Source organism: Protopterus annectens, chromosome 2.part0 (genome assembly GCF_019279795.1).
Source record: "Protopterus annectens isolate FY-2018-M chromosome 2.part0, PAN1.0, whole genome shotgun sequence".
Lineage (NCBI taxonomy): Eukaryota > Metazoa > Chordata > Ceratodontiformes > Protopteridae > Protopterus > Protopterus annectens.
In genome coordinates, this window is record NC_056728.1 from 706,419,285 (window position 1) to 706,440,838 (window position 21,554).

The window sequence follows — 21,554 nt, forward strand, 5'->3', positions numbered from 1 at the left end:
ATCTTCCTTTCTACCTATCTATTTCCTTGGGTGTGTGTATTACTTGAGTTTCCTACATATGTCCTGCACCCATTGTTAGCTACTGTTATCCCTGGCAAAGTGCCCATGAATGCCCTTCACCTTAATTTTTTTATCAGAATTTTTTTGGATTCTGTCGAATTCCACATTTTTCAGTGAATGTATTTTATTTGTATGCAACTTCTGTAGTCGTTTGAGGACCAACTGGAGAGATTGCTGTTGATGTGTATTACTTTCAAATGCCCTGCAGTTTGCATTGGGCTTGTATAATTTCTGTAGCTTTGCTAAAGGACAGCACAGTTTATGAGATAGTTTTCATGAATTACAGAGAGGTTGTAACTACTAAACACTGCGTCAATGCTGCTAGTCATTTCTATCGTGTGCCAACATATTCTAAATTCACTGAAGCATATTTGCATATTACAGGCTGCAACTTTTGTGCAGTTATTGATGAAATGCACCAGATTCCATGAACGTTACGGAGTCCAGCCTTACGTATATCATTTTGCATGAGTAGACAGTCAAGGTCACCAGGTACTGTATGTCATGTTTTAACTATGTATTCACGGATAAAATATGTTTGAGTAACTGTAATTTATTATCTTATAGCACAGAACAACTAGGCAGGTAAGGTTCTGGACTCTTATATAGACATAGGTGAATGCCATAGGCTTGAAGTGCCATAGGCTTGAAGCTAGCTTCCTCTAGTTTATAGCTGGCTATCCTAGTGTGTACAGTACATTTGCACTATCAGTTAAAACCCATCTGTACAAACTGTTACTGGGACTTGTATGGCACTGTTTGATCACATAAAGTGTTTATTCTGACTATGTTATGTACAGTGTTACTGTACCATTAACTGCCATCTAAGCTCATAACACAGAATCATTGCTGTCAGTTGATATTCCTTATTCTTTTATTCATTTAAATGTTGAGAGAGAGCAAGGACCAAAGCCCTCTATACTGAAAGGATGCACAGACTTGAGGAGCATCCATGTGAGACAGGTATGTGTTACTATTTTCAGCCTTATTTTTAGTATGACTAATCTCCTATCTCTATCTCCAGTTTGAAATTTTTATGCATATGGCATCCATGAATGCAAATTTGTTGATAACCTTCCCATAATTCATCAACAGGGTGTATCCACTATGTTTTAAATTAGTATGTTTCTGTAAATAAGTTTCTGTGTTTGCCCATACGAAGTTTCTTTGTTCACTGTGAGAGAGGGTGCTTTGAGCAGCCTATCTGTCTCAGGAGGCGTGGTTTCAGCCCAGAAATTAGTAGTTTATTGGCCATTTTGGGCTAATTTCTATCTCTTTCATTTCCCTGCTATAAAACCCACATTTGCAAGGTTTTTGTGCTTGTATACAGCTTGGCAAGCTCCTGCCTGATGCCCTGCAGAGTTCTACAGCAGCAGAGAGACAAAAGAGAGACTTTGGAGTGATTAAGTATCATTTTTCTGCATTTCAGTGCTGCCTTTAGCTAATTCAACCTAAAACCCCGAATTTCTAGAGTTTCTGTGATTTAAAAAGCTTGTTTCAGCTAAATATTGTAGTTATTTTACTGCCTGCACTTTAACAAAGTCATTTTTGTGTTTAAATTACCTGTTTAACTGTTGTAGGCTACACAGTCATGCGTGCTAGCCATTTTTGTGCATTTAAAGTGTTTTTTTTTATTGTATCTGCTTTATTTTCTGAAAAAAAAAAAAAAAACAAAAAAAAAATACTTGTTTTCCCACCTTTCTAAGCTAGTATAGTCCAGTTTTCAGGTTAGTGCTGAATTCAGGTCTGTGTTACAAGTTTCTGTGTTTGCCCATACCTTACTTGGATTGAAGGAAGTTTCTCTGTTCACTGTGAGAGAGGGAGGTTTGAGCAGCCTAGCTGTCCCTAGAGGAGTGGTTTCAGCCCAGAAATTTGTAGTTTATTGGCCATTTTGGGCTAATTTCTATCTCTTTAATTTCCCCCTGCTATAAAACCTGCATTTGCACAGTTTTGCGTGCCAGGCGGCGATGGTTAGCTAGGGTATAACTATTCCCGGCTCCACAAAGTCTACTCTTCAATTTTTCCCTTGGAACTAGACAAACTTTCAACTTAAGCACTCAAAACATTCACTTCTCATCCCGGCATGTGCTCAAAACTCATAGCAGGCATGAATAAACCTTAGCACTAGACCCCTCTATACTGTAGAGAAGGACAAGGCCCTCTATTCAACCTTACCAGCCAATCAGTAACACAGTTCACTGTACCTATCCAGGCATGTCCAAAGGGCAGTTTCAGGTGTACTCACCTGTCCAACTGGTGAATATGGGCATTTTTGAGGCAATGTTACAACTGCCTCATGTAAACAGACAACCCTCTCCTCCTACCACCAAACACTAATACATGCGAGAGATGCAATTATGCAGCCAAACTGCATGCTAAGCTTTCTCAACCCAAGACTGGACCAGGCAGTCAAGAGGAGAAGGGAATTACTTGCATCACACCAGCAGTCTCACATAGACCTATGAAACCAGCACAGGTAAAAAACACACATAAATACACAAAAACATACTTGGAGGCTCTAAATAAAAATCTGCAAAAGCAACAGAGACCTCCAAAGCAAACATCCAAGCAACCTCCACCCCCCCCCAACACAAACCATGAAACACATACTTCACAAAACCAGTGTGCCATGCAATCACAGCCCTTAAGGCAAAATAACATACCCAACACACTAGTAATAGGTGACTCTATAGTCAGGCACACTGACGTCACACTCACTAGGCTGAACAAGGAGAAGGTTACTGTTAGCTGCCTGTTGGGTGCCAGGATCCACCACATAACACAAATACTCAGGCCACTCCAGAACAAGTACAAATATGACTCTGTCATTGTCCATGTTGGTGTGAATGACCTGAGCCGTACCTCCCTGGACTACATGAAAAGAGACATGGAGGAGCTCTCTGATCACATAGCCCAGGCCAGTATGAACCTGACCCAGAGTAGCATCCTGCCCTTACCAAGAATGATACCATGGTATAGAGAAAAAATTATCAATTTCAACAACTGGCTAAGCTTCTGGTGTCATTCAAAGGGGATCCAGTGTCTGTCAGCCTGGGATGACATGCTCGACAAGCCACACTGCTTCGCTAAAGATAGCTTGCACCTGTCACCCTTAGGCTTTCGAATACTGGCCAAGGCACTTGCCACCCCCATAGTGCCTTTTTTAGGCAAGGCTCAAAAGACAAACCCACCACCGCAAATAGCACAAGTAACAGAAAACTGAAGGTAATGCTACTCAATGCCAGAAGTCTAAACCACAAAATGCACGCACTCGAGGCACTCCTCAGCATGGAGGAAATCGATATATGTGCAGTAACAGAAACCTGGTTTAAGGCTCCAGAGAGCACCCCAGCACTACCAGGCTACAACTCATACTATACATTTCGGCCACAAAATCTGGACCGAAATACAAAAGGTGGGGGAGTATCCATATTCATCAAGGATACCCACACCTCCAGGTTAGTGGCACAGTACAATGCTTGATGAGATCATCCATGTGCAACTAACAACGGGCAAAATTGCAATTCAAATTATATCTTGCTACAGATCACCCACCATGTCCCAGGACCCCCACTCCACATTCCTGGAAACACTGGGAAACATAAAGTCCTACCAAACACCCTGATATTTGGTGATTTCAATTACCCAAACATTAACTGGGACAACTACTCAAGTACAAACTCCCTTGCCCAACATTTCCTAGAATTTATAAACTCAAACACCCTGGATCAACTGGTCAACACCCCCACCAGAGGTGACAACATATTAGACCTGCTCATCACCAACATGGGCGACTGGTGTTCCACACCCCCACTGGTTAGATCTGACCATAAACTAATCACTCTGGGTATCCACATTTCACCACCACCCCCGGTCAAAGAAACCACCGTGAAAAACTGTTCAAAAGCATGCTTCACGTTACTTAAAACTGAGGTGGGAAATTTCAAAGCCCCCATGCTAAAGGATAATGCTGTCCAAGCTGCAAAATCCTTTGCTAATGCACTCTACAGGCACCTACAAGAATGCATGGATTGTGCTATCCCAAACAAAACCAAGACTCACTCCTCCAAGAAAAGGAAACCAGTCTGGTGGACCCCTGTCATAAACAAGCTATACAATAGAAGGAGGAAACTAGTACAGAAAAGAGTAAAATCCCAAGAGGGGAAGACATCCCTGATCAGTATCAGCAAGAAACTACGTTCCCTCATAAAGTCATCCAAGGCTAGCTTCGAAAGAAAAATTGCCATGGACTCCAAAGATAACTACAAGGCATTCTTTAGCTATGTCAAGAATCCAAGTGGCAATTCTCATATCTCCTCGGAGTTAGTGCAGAATGGCACAAAATACACTAAACCGACCGTTATAGCCAACATCCTGGCAGACAGTTTCAGTGCAAACTTCATCCCCCTCTCTCCCCCAAAAGGGCCCATAACTATACCAGAAGAATGTAGTGCCCCTGAAATCACAGACACTCAGGTTAAAACAGACCTCTCCAAAGCCAAAAACACAGCATCTATGGGACCGGACGATATCCCAGGCTGCATCCTACATGAGCTCAAAGATGAACTAACCCCTCACCTAAACACACTGTTTAAATTCAGCCTCTCCACAGGCTATGTACCCACAGAGTGGTGCACAGCATTGGTTATTCTGCTCCACAAAGGTGGAGCCACAATGGACCACGAGAACTATTGCCCTATAAGCCTGACTAGCTTGGTCTGCAAAGCTATGGAGCGCATCATCATGGATCTCATTAACAGAGACATTGGGAACCTCCAAACACTGGACCCTACCCAGTTCGGCTTTGTTAAGAACAGATCATGCATCCTAAACCTGGTGGACTTCTTTGAGACAGTTACCAAGGCTATAGAAGAGGGAAAGGTAGTCCACACAGCCTACCTAGACCTCGCAAAGGCCTTCGACACCATTCCCCACTCAGGTATTATAGACAAGCTCACCAGCCTGAACATAAACCCCCTACGTCACGAGATGGGTTGCCAACTGGCTCATGGGCAGAACCCACATGGTAAGAGTAGCAGGAGCTAGGTCTGACTCTAAACCGGTTACAAGTGGCATTCCCCAGGGCTCAGTCCTAGGGCCCCTCCTGTTCAGCATATACTTCTCAGAGGTACAGGCAAGCACAGGAGGACTATGGCTGACCAAGTTCACAGACGACTGCATACTAGGGGCTATAATTGACTCTCTGGCTGACACAGACATCCCCCAAAAGGGTCTCACTGAGACAGATACCTGGTGTCAAAACCATGGCCTCAAGCTAAATGCCAAAAAGTGCATAGTCATTCCCTTTGGAAAAAAAACAAAGTACTCACAAACTACCACATAGGTGGTAGCCCCTAAATACGGAAGACGTAATAAGGGATCTGGGACCCAAGTAGATAGTAACCTCTCCTTTGATAATCACATTGCCAAAGTGGTTAGAAAATCCTTCTATGTGGCCCATTTAATCACAAAAGGGTTTGCATCCAGATCAAAAGAGGTCATTGGAGTCCCACTACGCATCACTCATCAGACCCATCATAGAGTACAATGCCCCATTTGGGATGTACCTTACAAGACACCTGCAACAACTGGAAAGACCACAGAAGTACCTCACTAAGAGGATGGATCACTGGCCTCAAGCAGATGCCCTATGCAGCTCGACTGAAGAAACACCAGCTGTACTCGGTTCCATACCGCCTACTCAGAGGTGATCGCTGCCTGACATACAAGGCCATGTCTAACCCAGAATTGATGGACATGCTCCACCTAAAGAAAACCATATCCCCTCGAGCCACACGCTCCAGGGATCTAAACCTCACCACAACAATAAATAGGATGTGCTGGAGGGATAGATTCCTGTCCCAGAGACTTCCTATGCTCTGGAACAAGATTCCAATCTACATTACGCAGAGCTCCTCGCTAACACTCTTCAAGAGAAACCTTGACGAGTGGATGGGAAACAGAAAGTTTGCCCCAGGGATCACTTCAATGGTTCTGCTGAACAGAGGCACAGGGAACTAATCTAAGGGGGCGGCGAAAGCCAACACTTTCTGGCTAGGCTTATAAATGCCTTCGGGCAGATAGCCTAGTACCTATCTATGAACCTATGAACCTATGTATCACATTTGCTGAAAACATAATTTCGTGCACCCTGTATTCATACATGTTCTTAAACATTTGTTGTGGGTATAGTGAGGACAGATTATGTTTGCACACTCAGCTTAAGTGATAGTCATTTGTGTTCTACTTGTACAGTGCTTTAGATGTATATGTAAATTATGTGTGTTTACGAAATTGATATTTTGTTTCTGTTAGCATACAGTATTGCTTTGACTGTTTCTGGTGTATTATCAGTCTATAATGAACAGGTTGTATGTATGGAAATGATTTTCAGCTTGCCTCATAGTGTACATACCTTGCCTGTTTATGTTTACAATGTATGTTTACCATCTCACAGTATCAATGATGTTATCAGAGTTATAATGCTGTGTATTGCTTAAGTTCTGCTTTTCTTGAACCAAACTTTAGGAGAAAAAAATATGGTTATTAGATCACTAATGTGCATTGTTTTTGCACCTTACTGTCTCACATACCTCTCCTCTGTGTGTTTTGGTAGTGGAGCTTCCCCATTGAGGAGTACTATATTCTATTTCAAGACATCAGCTACATCTGCCTGTGAAATCTTCTTGGGTTGAATGATATATGATTTAACAACAAAATATATGTATATCTGTTATATACATATAGCATAACATGGTCATGCTGTATTTTGAAAGGGCAAGGTGTAAAGCTGTGACCCATACGTTCCATCCCCATTCTGATGTAGGTATTCTGCGATGTTATCTATTACCCATAGTACAGTGTTATACTTATTTACATAAACATCCCAACAATATACTGAAATTTGTATATGTGATGATTTTGATAAAATCTCATATCCAACATGGGATATCTCCACATATATTAGAATTTGCATGTATTACTGTTGTAGCATTTTGTGTTACTATCTTAGTGGAAAATCACTATGTATATATATATATATATATATATATATATATATATATATATATATATATATATATATATATATATATATATATAGATCAGTGTCATTTCACCAAAAATCCATTTCCCGAAAATACTGCTGACAGTGTATATGCCCTTTACCCCAACTGTAGCGCGATCTCGGAATGAGAATATTAAAGTAGAGGGGGTGTGGGGGGGTGTAGCTCCCACCCAGTATAGTTTAATATTGTTTATTCCACAGAGACTCCTATTCCTTCGAACACATTAACACTGTACAGAAATATATCCTGCGTTTTCGTTTCAAGTGACTTCCTCAGATGAAGAAAACTGAATGCATACCGGTCTTTTCATCTGGACACCGAACTTTCTATCTAACTACACTGAGCAGGAAGTAAAAATGCGTGAGCCACACAGGATATATTTCTGTACAGCATTAATGTGTTCGAAGGAATAGGAGTCTCTGTGGAATAAAGTGTATTACGTATTACCAAGGATTCAAGCTTTCTTTTTCAATTGCTCCTTTGTATTTATGTTGGCTGGACTGTTTAGAGCAATTGTTTTCCATTTGTTGACTTTATTACAGTTTAATATTGTCTAGTATTGTTTTATATTGTCCAGTCCCTATTAAAACAGTAAGTAAGTAGTTTATAACCTGAGTGGGAGGGGCTACGCCCCCACCCCCCTACATTAATATTCTCATGCCAAGATCGCACTACAGTTGGGGAAAAGGGCATATACACTGTCAGTACTATTTTCGGCGAAATGGATTTTTGGCGATTTGGACCCTATGTCAGGATTTTCGGCGAAATGTCATAGACCCAAATATATATATATATATATATATATATATATATATATATATATATATATATAGATGTGTGTGTGTGTGTGTGTGTGTGTGTGTGTGTGTGTGTGTGTGTGTGTGTGTGTGTGTGTGTGTGTGCGTATCTCATTCATTGTAGACTGAGGCCATAGGTAACAATTCTTACTTTGCTTTAATGTTACTTATAACCTGCAAAGAGTGGCTTTGCATATTTGTAATGGTGTGTATTGTGGTAGATTTGCAGTGCTCATGTGTATGTGTGTTTATAGGTTCATAGGTAGGTATTAGGCTATCAGCCTAAGGGCCTAAGTAAGCCTAGCCAACAAGGTTCCCTGGCTTACGCCACTCAAGAAAGTTATTTTCCTGTGCCCTTGTCGAGCTGAGCCACAGAACTGATCCTGTAAAGAATAATAAAGAAAGGGTACCTCCTAATGCTAAAGTACCGCTATCAGTAACAAGTAAAGACAGTATTCAAAATGAAACGCTGTACAACAATGGCCAATGAAGTAAAGTTCTCTTGGAGAAGAGGTAATGTGGTTAAATGATATAAAACTTAAAAGTGCAACATATATAGCAAAAAACTTGCATATATTTCCAGTACTTTAAATTAAACGCACTTACAAGATATTCACGCTGTGAATGCAGTTATACTATAGCAAAATGATGGCTCCAAAGTTTCCAGTCTTATGATAGCTTCAAAGTATCCAACCTTTTTGGTCTGATATAGAAAGTAACCACACTGAAGATGTAGTAGCTGCTGTGTGACTGTGATGAACTGTGATAACAGCTTAACCAGTCTAACAGATCAAATAAAAGCTTCTAGCTTTAATGGCAGTTAAAATCCTTTTATTGTAGGAAAAGTTAAAATCTTCATGTCAAGTTAAAATCTTGATGTAGAATAAAACAGTCCCTAGGTATTCCAAACGATAAAGCGCTTTCGGTATCTTCTTCAGATCATAGAGATTGGGACTGGAAGTTCCTTTTTATAGTGCTTGCTTCCTTTACTGTTGAGACAATCATTCAATCATCACACTGTCACTCAGCTGAGGATTGGTGCGTTTAAACACACTTCTGTATTAGCCTGTTCTTCAGAGAAGTAGATACCAAACAGAAGAGGTCCCAGGACTAAACCCTGTGGTACTCCACTTGTCACTGGTTTGAAGTCAGATTTGGAGTCTGTTACTTTTACAGTGTGGGTTCTGTCAGTGAGCCAGTTGGTAACCCATCTTGTGACATACGGATTTATAACTAGTTTAGTGAGTTTAGCTATAATTCCAGAATGGGGGATGGTGTTGAACGCCTTGGCGAGGTCAAGATAGGCTGTGTGAACCAACTTACCCTCATCTACAGTTTTGGTGACTGTCTCAAAGAAGTCAATCAGGTTCAAGAGGCATGATCTGCCTTTCACAAACCCAAACTGGGTGGGGTCCAGAGTTTGGAGGTTGCCAATGTCTCTTTTTATGGGTTCCATGATGATACGTTCCATGGCCTTACAGACCAGGCTCGTCAGGCTAAATAGGGCGATAGTTCCTGGGATTAGTGGTGGCTCCCCCTTTGTGGAGTGGGATAACTGTTGCTGTGCACCATTCAGTGGAAACAAAGCCTGACGTGAAGCTATGATTGAACATGGTGTTTAGGTGAGGAGCCAGTTCGTTCTGAAGTTCGTGTAAAATGCAGCCTGGGATGTTGTCCGGTCCCATGGATGCTGTGTTTTTGGCTTTAGAGGGTGCAGCATTTACCTGCGTAGTTGTGATTACAGGGACTCTGCAGTCTTCCTGTATAGATATGGGCCCTTTAGGGGGTGAGAGGGGGATAAAGTTAGCACTGAACCTATCTGCTAGGATGTTGGCAATATCAGTTGGTTCTGTAATTTTCATGCTGTTGTGCTGTAACTCAGAGCAGATCTGGGTGTTGCCATTGAGATTCTTGACATAGCTATAGAATGCTTTGTGGTTGTCCCTAGAATCAGTGGTGATTTTGTTTTCATAGCTAGCTTTGGAGGATCTTATAAGGGATCTCAGCTTCTTACTGAAGCTGACCAGGGAGCTCCTCCACTCATGGGATTTTACTCTCTTTTGCAACAATTTCTTCCTTCTGTTGTAGAGTTTGTTTATGGCAGGGGAACACCAGATTGACTTCCTTCTTTTGGAGGATAGCATCTTGGTTCTGTTTGGGATAGCACAATCCATGCACTCGTGTAAGTGCTTATAGAGTGCATTTGTGTAGGATTCAGCAGTCGTAACTGTATTGTCCATCTGCATGGGTGTCATGAAGTTCGCAACTTCTGTCTTAAGAAGCATGAAGTTGGGTTTGGAAAATTTTTTTACCATGGTTTCCTTAATGGGGGGTGGGGGCGGGATGTGGATATCTAGGGTGATTAGCTTATGGTCAGATCGGACCAACGAGGAGTTGACTTCAGGTGTGGAGCACGAGTCACTCATGTTGGTAATGACTAGGTCTAGGATATTGTTATTAATGGTGGGGGTGTGGATAAGTTGATCCAGGTTATTGGAATTTATGAATTCCAGAAAGCGTTGAACGAAGGAGGTGGTACATAAGTAGTTTTCCCAGTTAATGATGGGGTTGTTGAAATCACCCATTATTAGGGTGTTTGGTTGAACCCTAACATTTTCCAGTATATCAAGAAAAGAGTAACGGGAATCCTGGGGCATGGTGGGGGATCTGTAGCAAGCTACAATTTGGATTGCTGTTTTGCCTAGAGTTAGTTGCACTTGGATAACCTCAGATGTATTATGCTGAGCAACAAGCCTGGAGGTGTGGATATCTTTAATGAATATGGACACACCTCCGCCTTTGGTGTTAGGTGGCCGAAAAGTGTGGTATGAGTTATAGCCTGGTAATGCAGGGGTGCTCTCTGGAGCCTTGAACCAAGTCTCAGTCACTGCACAGATATCGATGTTTTCCATTTTAAGGGGTGGCTCAAGGGAGTGCATTTTGAGATTTAGACTTCTAGCATTGAATAGCATTACCCTCAGTTTTTCCTTGCCTGTTCCTGTTACGGTGGTGAATTTGTCATTTGAACCTTGCCTAAAAGGGCACTATAGGGGTGGCAAGAGCCTTTGCCAGTATCCGGAATCCCAGGGGTGACAGGTGCAGGGCATCCCTGGCAAAGCATAGTGGTCTGTCGACCATGTCGTCCCAGGCAGAGAGATACTGGATTCCCTTATAATGACACCAGAAGCTGAGTCGATTGTTGAAGTCAATAATTTTGTGTTGTCCAGATATACATCATGCTCCTACTCAAGTGCATCTGCAGTTAACTCCTACTGACGTCTCTAAGCATCAAATATTGCTTGTTCATATTTGCATCAGTAGTTCCAAAACCATGCTGCGTACAATGTTTTAAAAGATTTCCTATTAAAGTTTACACAATGTCAAACTCAACTGCATTAATATTTAACCTCTGTCTAATGCAGGCAAATAGATATTAACTGTTGTTTTTATGATATAAATTTATATAGATATAATTTTCACATTGTTTCTAAATATCTCAGCACCCAAGTAACACAGACAGAACTCCTTAGTCTCATATGAAAGCCTACAGCTAGATGAATAAAATGTTGATGACTGTATGTGTGGTTGCTGAGATATTGTAAGTTGTTTACAAAATATGACAAACGTAATAGTTACTGTGTTTACTGTGACTTATAAAATTCTCTTTAAGACCTAGAACCTAAAGAATACTACCACTATAAAAAATAGTTTGTGCTGAAGAGTTTTCCATTTATACTTCTTTCATAACTCCTATGATTCCATGGATATGAACATCTGTTTAAAATGTGAGGACATAATTTGATTCCGCCAAAAGGCTTAGGCTCCGCCCATTGGAAATTACAGTGCAAACTTCCTGATCTCCATTGGTGTGAATGAGTTCATTGATGTCATTGTGCAAGTTAGTTTACCATATTGATGAGCACGTGATGTGATCTTGATTCTTGTGATGGTGTCAATTCTGCAAAGGCCCTTAGGTCAGGTATGTGATGAGTACAACTTGACAGCTTTTCTTTTGAATGTGATAATCATACTTATAGGGCAGTAATGTTAGTTTTATAATTCCAATGCAATCATCTTGTATAGAAGTCATTGATGTTGTTCATTGCACATCATAGAGTTCAGTGTATATTTCTTTGTGTACATGTCAGCTGATCATAGTCATTAGATAGTGAGCTGTCATTGTTCAGTAATGTCTTCATACCTTGGTACATATTTTAACTCCATATTGTTACTCACTAGTGATACCCCTTACTATAGTATTCCTTTGCATGTGAATTACACACAGAGATACTAAGGTAATGATGTTTGTGTGTGGTGTGTGTGTGTGTGTGTGTGTGTGTGTGTGTGTGTGTGTGTGTGTGTGTGTGTGTGTGTGTGTGTGTGTGTGTGTGTGTGCTCCTTTACAGGCCATTTTATATGCTGCTCTAACATGTCCACTGATGATTCCTAGCTCTGTCCTGTTACACTACCACTATGCAAATTATTACTGACAGACTTACGAGCAGATGCTACTGTCACACAAAGTATATGTCATGTATTCCTACCATTCCTACCCAATGAGATAATGATATTGTCTGACCCAGTTATTTGATTGTCTGACTGCATTACATATGACATGAATATATTGCAAATGTGTTTTCCATAACAATCTGACTGACATAACAGACAAGTGTGTAATATGTTAGGGTTGCATATATTGCACTTTGTGACAAAACATTATTGATGAATTAATGCTCAACATAGTTACACATCTCATGAGTAATACATCAGTAGTGATGAATATGTTATATTTTTATATTTATTGACATTATCTTTTACCATTGATGCTTTTTATGACTAAATTGACAATTTACACTTATTATCATGCTACATAGTTTGGGACCAGTGCCACTCCACCCATCCACAATAGAAGTTGATGATGCACTCGACCTCTTCTGGCAGACTCTGACTCCAAGGACCAGGGAAATATCTGAAAGATGATGATGATGAGGGACCAGAACCATAGTGACCATTGTTTCTGCAGACCAACAGCGACCTCCAACACATCAGCTCAAAAGACCTGAGGGACCAGATATGTAATATAGTCATGGATGTTTTCAGGATGCAAATGCAGGGCATGATTGGAATGTTCTGCCAAGACATAGGACAGACCATGCTCAACTCTTTCTGAAAGATCACCAGGGAGTTCATCCAAGACATTTGCGCTCATCATGGAAGACCTTGTGGATCATAAGTATTATCTATGTGTTGCAATCATGTCATGTTGCCACCATGGTAAATACCTAGTTGACGGTCTCTCATTACTAAGCGCACTTTTGTGCGCACATCCCCTACTGCAGTTATGCTTATAATATGTACCTCATGATGCTCGCTTCACAATCCAGATCATATGGAGCTATATAATTTCACTGTGTTATGACACATGTTCAGATACATCACTGCCATTGTCACCATTGTGTCATGTTAACTTCATATTGTTCGGCGCAGTGGTGAAGTGGTTAACGTTGTCACCTCACAGCAAGAGGTTCTCCGGTTTGATTCTTGGCTGGGGTGCCTTCTGTGTGGAGTTTGCATGTTCTCCCTGTGTTCGCGTGGGTTTCCTCCGGGTACTCCGGTTTCCTCCCACATTCCAAAGACATGCATCTGGAGCATTTCTCCCTGGGCCTCCGCTGAAAACAGGCTCTGTGGAACCTAGTCGGACTTTCCCGGTCAACAAATGATAAATAAATAAATATGCTGTCATTTATTCACAGTCACTCTGTATGCGGCTTGCCTCATCTGTATACAGTGGCTCATAAGATTTTTATTTCTGATCCAGTCTGACCGTGTATGTGACACATTGGTCTATCACAGTTAGCAGTCATACTGTTGACAGTTCTCATGAGACTAAATGAAAAGGTGATGACATATGACGTGTGCTACATTACACCTGCTACATTTTAAGACATCCCACACACATACTACTGTAGAACCATTCTGCTGTGAATATGTGCACATGGTTGATATATGCACATACTTTGCACACATTGTTGCAGTTTTGGTATTTTGTATATCTTTTGACATACACGCCATTTCATGTATTTGCCACATCTGTGATATTGCTGTGTTGCATAGACCTATAGGCACTTTGCCCTTATTTGTGATGTTTTGTGGTACTTTGTGTACCTTGTATTACACAGTTTTCTTCCATTCTCATCATGTATGTATGTACTTATGTATGTGTTCTCCCAATTAACTCCCTCACTCCAGACACCCCATACTAAGCTGTACTGTACCAACTATTCTTGCACCCATACTCTGACAATCTCTCCCCCTTCACCTTAAAGAAGTCTCCTCTTTCCCCATCTTCAGAGCTCAACTCAAAAGACGCCTTTATTAAAAATCTGGCGGTATGTGCTTTTCCACTGGACACATAACTTAACTCCCTCCTCACCTGCATCACTTCTACATCGATCCTCTGTTCTCGGCTGCTGCTTCCCTCCCATATTTACTACTAAAATTAATTCACATTTGATTTTCTACTCTGCTATTATTATTTACATATTGTATCAATTCTCTATTTGATTATCTACCTCCTATAATTACTCTGTATTTGGGTGGCTGCGGTAGTGCAGCAGTTAGTGTTGCCACCTCACAGCAAGAGGTTCTGCAGTTCAATCCTCAGCTGGGGTGCCTTCTGTGCAGAGTCTGCATGTCCTCCCTGTGGTTGTGTGGGTTTCTTCCAGGTGCTCTGGTTTCCTCCCACATCCCAAAGACATGCTGTAGGTGGATTGGATACTCTAAACTAGCCCTAGCCATGAGTGTGTGTACCTTCCATGGAAGGTTTGGTGCCAGGCTGACAACTCAACACTGTAAAACTCTGCTGCCAATCATGAGCAGACAAGTGATTTGCAGTGGTGACCCCTAACTGGGAAAAGAAGAAGATAATTACTCTGTATTTGTTTTATTTTCTTTTTTTGTGAATCTCTTCACCCTGGCTATGCCTACAAATGGTCTATAATGATCAATGTACTACCCCAATAAACAAATTAAACTAACTAAATAAATTAATTAATATGCTTTGGGCATTAACCTCTGTATATCCTGTCTCTTTGCTATATAATGTTAGCATTAAGGATTGATTTTCAACATGTTGTTTTTGCCATTTATAATGGTATTATATTAATGGCATGAATAATGAATTACTGTACTATTCAGCTTTGCTATTATGGCAAAACATCAATGCATTGTATCTATAGCTTTTTTTCTGACATACATACATCTTTGCTGCCTGTTATAGATATTAACATAACTGGGTGGTTTTCCTTCTGCATCATACACCTGCATTACTGTCTGTAACTCTGTATGTCCCTAACAGTGACAACACACAAATTGACCCTTGTACTGTGATAATATAAATGAGCATTGCTCCCATAAGTGGTCTGTAATAGTTGTGTATACATGACGGTCCTTTGATCATTCATATACATTTATATGTAATGTTGTTAGTCACTTTTTGTGAGTGTGCCACCTGGTGTCTTACATCTGCATGACAGTAATTATGAGTTTCTGATATTCATAACTACTTTTATGTACCTATGCTAATCACTGTTTACCTGTTTCACATTAGTGTGTTGTTTGTGACATTTGTACACAGACATGTTAACAGCCATTATAGATGCATGATGCACATGTATCAGACACTGGCCTATGGCTGCATATATCTTGCAAGGAATTTGCAATCCATCTCATGATGCACCTGCACTGGCCCAGTAATCAAACAGCCTCAGTCCTCACCACTGGCAACAGTGAGGGAAGTACACAATGAGAGGATGACAAGTACACACACAGTAAAATACAATTTCCCTTAAGAGCACACAGAGATCACAGTCAGTCTGGGGCTGTTTTCTCCCTCTCTCCAGATCCCCAATAAGACTCCCCACTCGCACAGCTATAGGGATAAGATCTCAACTGAGGGGTCAAGCCAAGACCTCCAGCACCCTCTCTGTTCAACAAATGCTTTGTGTCCCTGCCCAAGTAGCTGATACACACACACACACACACACACACACACACACACACACACACACACACACACACACACACACACACACACACACACACTTTGAGATTTGATTTATATAAAAACACACACACACATACACACACCTGGGGAAGGCTGGCACAGGTTTACTAGCTATGTCCCCTTCTGCCCAGACTATAAGGTAGTTATCACTGCCACCAAACCCTCATCAGCTGGTTAAGGCCCTTAACAAAGGGTGACCAATCCTACTGTGTAATTTTTACTATTATCCAAATGGTGAGTGTGACCAAGACTTTCAAGGCTATTAAGGAGTGGCCTGTACAGTGTCACCAAATACATACATATGCAAGTATGCTGAGAACTTAAATATGTCTTACAAATATCAGCCCCAAAGATAGGTTTAAATATATTTAATAATAAAATAATAAAAGAACAAGACAATACTCAATCAACACAGTAACTACAGAGTTCAGAATCACAGGAAATATTTTAAAACAACATTGCAGGACAGTCTCAAATAAATACAGAAAATATCTAAACTAATATTTACTATATTCCTATCTACATCGAAGAGTGATACTATGCCCTAAGTCTTACAGACAACATGCAGGCAGAAGTGCTAATGATGGATGTTTCCAGGTCAAAGACAAAATACAAAATGCAGAGTCTTTCTCTGAGAGAGTTCTAAAATGAATAATCATCATTACTGCTGGGTTAGCTCGGATGACATCACTCTGTCTCCTGACTTCAGTTCCCAGGCTAAACAGATACTTAGAATTGAACACCTCTGTGTCAAAAATGCATATCTCTAAGAAGGTTGCAGCTGCTAGGAAGTCATAGAGCAATAAAAACATTTTTACATTTAAAACCTAGTAATTATTTCTGTTTCAAGACAACAGAAAAACCTCTAGCTCTAGACATTGTGTCTTCTTGCTGCGCAAAAACTGAGATAACACAATTGTAAAATACTTCACTTTTTAACTTATTTTCTTGAAGTTTTGCAAGTTAACTCTGTATGTTCCAGCTTCTACCATTAAAACATACATTTAGACAGGTATATAGTTTATATACATTTCTGTTCTTTTCCCATAGGGTACACTGTGGTTACATTCTTGAAGCCCAGTACAGAATATACAGTTCTCTTACATTTGTAGGACAAGCATATAAAATCATATTACTATTCACAAATGACATGATTATTTACAAAATTCCAGATAGCTGGGCTGACATGGTATGTCACATATATACATTGCATACCTGAAATCCATCTGTGTTGCCTCTGGGATGTAATGTGTACTTTGACATCTGGATCCCATTTCTTCGATCCTAATATGTGGTGTGTATAGTCAGTAGTTTATTACATTGTCACATTACTCTTTTCCTGCTGTACTGCTACTTGGCACTGTGCTTAGTTGTTTTCCTAGTGCATGCAGGGTTGGATGTTCTAATCTGACCTCAGTCTTTCTGATTCTACATTTACTTTGCTGGATTTACTCAGCCTTGTTGTTGCTTGGTTTATATTTGCACTGCCAACAGCTTAGTGGATGATGATGTCTGATGTTCACTGTACACTGCAATGCTAGCAATCTCCAGTTATTGTTCTGTGTTGTAAACCTACCATCGGTCATACTGCATTAGGTAGGACTGTCACACAGTTACTTAATGTATTATTAAAGTGCACCATGGGTAGTATACATCCCTACTCAGTTTGTCATCTTTCCTTAACCTGTGTTGTACAGTCCATATGTGTGCTGTCTGTGTACCTCACCTATCATTTATATACATATATAAATATATATATATATATATATATATATATATATATATATATGTGTGTGTGTGTGTGTGTGTGTATGTGTGTGTGTGTATCACTGACCTTTGTTTGTCCTGTATTATGCTACTTGTTATACATTTGTACCCACTGTTTTCATACCTCCTCAAAATGCACCCATGACCATGTGCCTCTCCCCCTGAACTTCCTATGCAATCATCCCTCTTGTGTGTCCCTCCTATTCACCCTCACCCCACAACTGCTTTGATATCACCCTAGTTCCTTGGGTATATGCGTTACATGTGTTCCCCACAGATATCCCATATCCATTGTTAGCTACAGTTAGCACTGGTGATGTAGCCATGGATGACACTTTGTTGTTATTTATTTTTTTATGTTTTATACTTTGTGGACTATGAAGGATTTTGCAAATAAAAACAAAAGTGTGCGTGAGTCTACTTTAGATAATTGAAATACCAATTACCTGACTTTCATAACTCTGAGACGAGTTAGCTGACAACCTAATTTCAATGGTCACTTGGAACATCGACTGGAAAATTTCAGGTAAGTAACCACTTGGTCACCATGTTGAACTTTGCCCCTTACCCCCACTGTAATATGATCAGGGAGTTGGTATATTTAGTTATGGAGGGTGTGGGGGTGAAGCCCCCCACATGCGTGGGTTTAATTTGCTTCAGTTTTAATTTATTTTGTAGTGAGGCCAAGTGGTTACTTACATGGAGTTTCTAGTCAGTGTTCCAAGAAGTCATTGAAATGAGGTTGTCGGTTAACTCATCTCGGCATTATGAAAGTTGGTTAATTGGTATTTCGATTACCTAAAGTAGATATATATATATATATATATATATATATATATATATATATATATACACGTGTGTGTGTGTGTGTGTGTGTGTGTGTGTGTGTGTGTGTGTGTGTGTGTATGTATATATACACATTTGTGTTTTGTGAAGATGTCCACAAAATATTGTGGATATTTTTGTTTTACAAGACTATTGTTGATGCAAATTTCTGTTCTGTCAGTGTTTTACATGTTACTGACATGTTTTGTTGATTTTGACTACCTGCCACATACACATTGCTATTGGAAATGTATCATTATGGACATTTTTATCTCTGGTGTACAATTTTGCAATACATGACTGTAGTAGCACTGACATGGCTGGTTATTGGTTGTGTCTGCATTGTGCTGAGATGTGTTCATTAGACCAGGACCCATTTGGATATTACTGGATTTCCTGCAAATCTTGCATGGAGTTCTTGCAAATGTTTTGCAAGCTGGCCTATTATATTTAGTTCTTAACGAAATGATATTCATTTCTTTAGAAAACAAAAGTTGTTAAATCTATTAAGGCTTTAAAAGAGGGAGGTGTTTCTCATGTCCAATATTACATAGGTTTTTCCTTACAAAAGCCAACATTTCCCTAATTGATGGGCATTGAGATGTTTTAATGCATCTAGGAAATGGAGAATTAACATTAATGACTTTGAAAGTATGCATTTATCTGTCCATAATATTGTAAAAATGATTCTATATCTCTCCAAAATTTACTTCAGCATTCACAATCATAGAAAAAATCTTGCCAATCAGCTTTTAAAGTCTTACATATCCAGCATATTACTGCACTGATTTTATATATTCTATTGATTTTATAAAGTACATTATATATAGTATATGAATTTATTTGCATGTGAACAATTTCCAGAAAATGCTAATAGTTGCTAGGCCAACTAGTTTCAAAATTAAATCGTTACCGTCAGTGTTTATATTCTTTAACACACATTGTGTTAAAATGTTTCAATATTTGTCACCATTTGTAAGACTGATGTATTTATTTTACATTTGTTTACTGGGAATGTCTGACTGGGCTAGGAACCCGTTTTCAGCAGAGGCCTGGGGAGAAAAGTTCCAACAACATAACAACTGTAACATAACAAGTAGATACATAGCAAATAACAAGACATTACATACAGCCTACTAACTCTGTAGCTAGTCATATATACAAAACAAATGCAGGCATACCTCTCAACTTCTTAGTGCAAGAAATCTGGACAAAGCCCAACAAAATGGGGGGATAAAGGCCCAAAAATAGGGGCATATTTTAAATACTGCTCTTATAAACTTAGAAAGTTGCTAGAATAACAGGGTTTGCTTTAACATACATTTTCTACAGGATTTGAAGTCTGAAATTCAAACGTATGTCTTTATTTAGTGACTTCAATCCTCAGATCATCCCAGTGATTTGCCAGAAAGCCACGCATTTTATGAGGAACAGACCACAAATATTTGCCAACAATCTGAACATGCTGCAAAATCCTGGACAGTTGAGAGGTATGAATGCAGGTATCTATTAAGAAAGTGATCCCTTTTTTTATTATCTCTTTTAATAACCAAAGAAAAACCTTGTAAAGTTATTGGGAATTTATTTTTCTCATTTTTCCTGACAGGCTGTAATTTATCTAAAATGTTCTGCCTTATATTTTCAGCTAAAGTCCATTTTGTATGCAATTTATCTGAAATGTTCTGCCGTATATTTTCAGCTAAAGCCTATTTTGTATGTTCTAATTGAAATCTATGTAGTATAAAATCGTTTAACGGTGTGGAATATCATTATTCTTTTCTTCTAATTTCCTCATTTCAATAAAATGACGACTGTCGGCATATCCTGTTGTATATGGTACTGGAAAGCTGACGCAATTCCATTTTAATAGAGTGCATTTATAGAGCTTCTATTTTTTTTAAATAGCATAATAATATATTTTCAGTTTATTGATTTGTATCATTCTTTAATATCTATATTTTATTATATGCTATATCTAATGAAAAAGGAAAAGGTTTTATTTGAGAGTTATCGCAAATACCAGGATATGCAAGCAGAAATTGGAGCAATATGGAATAAAGATGCTCGGACAGTTCCAATAGTAGTAGCAGAAGGAGCAACAGGGCTAATAAAAAAAGAATTTTGAAGTATGATATGCTACCAGTACATACAATTCCATATCAACTGTAAAAGGAGGCAATTCTGAGTATATTATACATGCTGAAGAGAATACTCTTGGGGAAACATAAAAGACTGACACAATACTAATGTCATAAAATTGAACCATACCCTAACTCAGGAATGGGGTCAAATCCTATCACAGTATTAGATCCCCTACATCACTGGAGAAATGTAAAACAAAAAATTCAGAAGATATCAACTCAAGAGAGGAATGTGACATAAATGACCTTGAACAAGAGGAGTATATAAATATCTGGGAACAGATGAAGGCTCATCAATAAAGCTTGAAGAAAACAGGAACAAACTTAGGAATATTTTAGAAGAAACAAGTTTACCTCTCAACTGCCCAGATTTTTCCAGAATGACTGAATTCAATAAACAAAAATAATGACAGACATTTGAGTTTCAAATTTCATATCCTTCAGAAAATTCATGCAAATGCAAAACCTCTTATTCTAGCAACTTTCTAAGTTTATATTTTGTCATTATTCAGATTTCTTGTGCATAGAGGTTGAGAGGTATATAAAGTTCAATCTATAAATTAGCTTGATCTTCCTGTTCTAATGTACAGCTTTGATGTGATTGACTGTACCTCAAAACCAAACAAAAAACTGCTTTATGCCTATCAACTCATATATTAAAACAGTACATGAGAAAAATATATACGGGCGGCCATGGTGGTGCAGAGGTTAGCATTGCCGCCTCACATCAAGTGGTTCTCCAGTTTGATTCTCAGCTGAGGTGCCTTCTGTGTGGAGTCTGCATATCCACCATGAGGGTTTTCTGGGTTTCCTCCAGGTCCTTCAGTTTCCC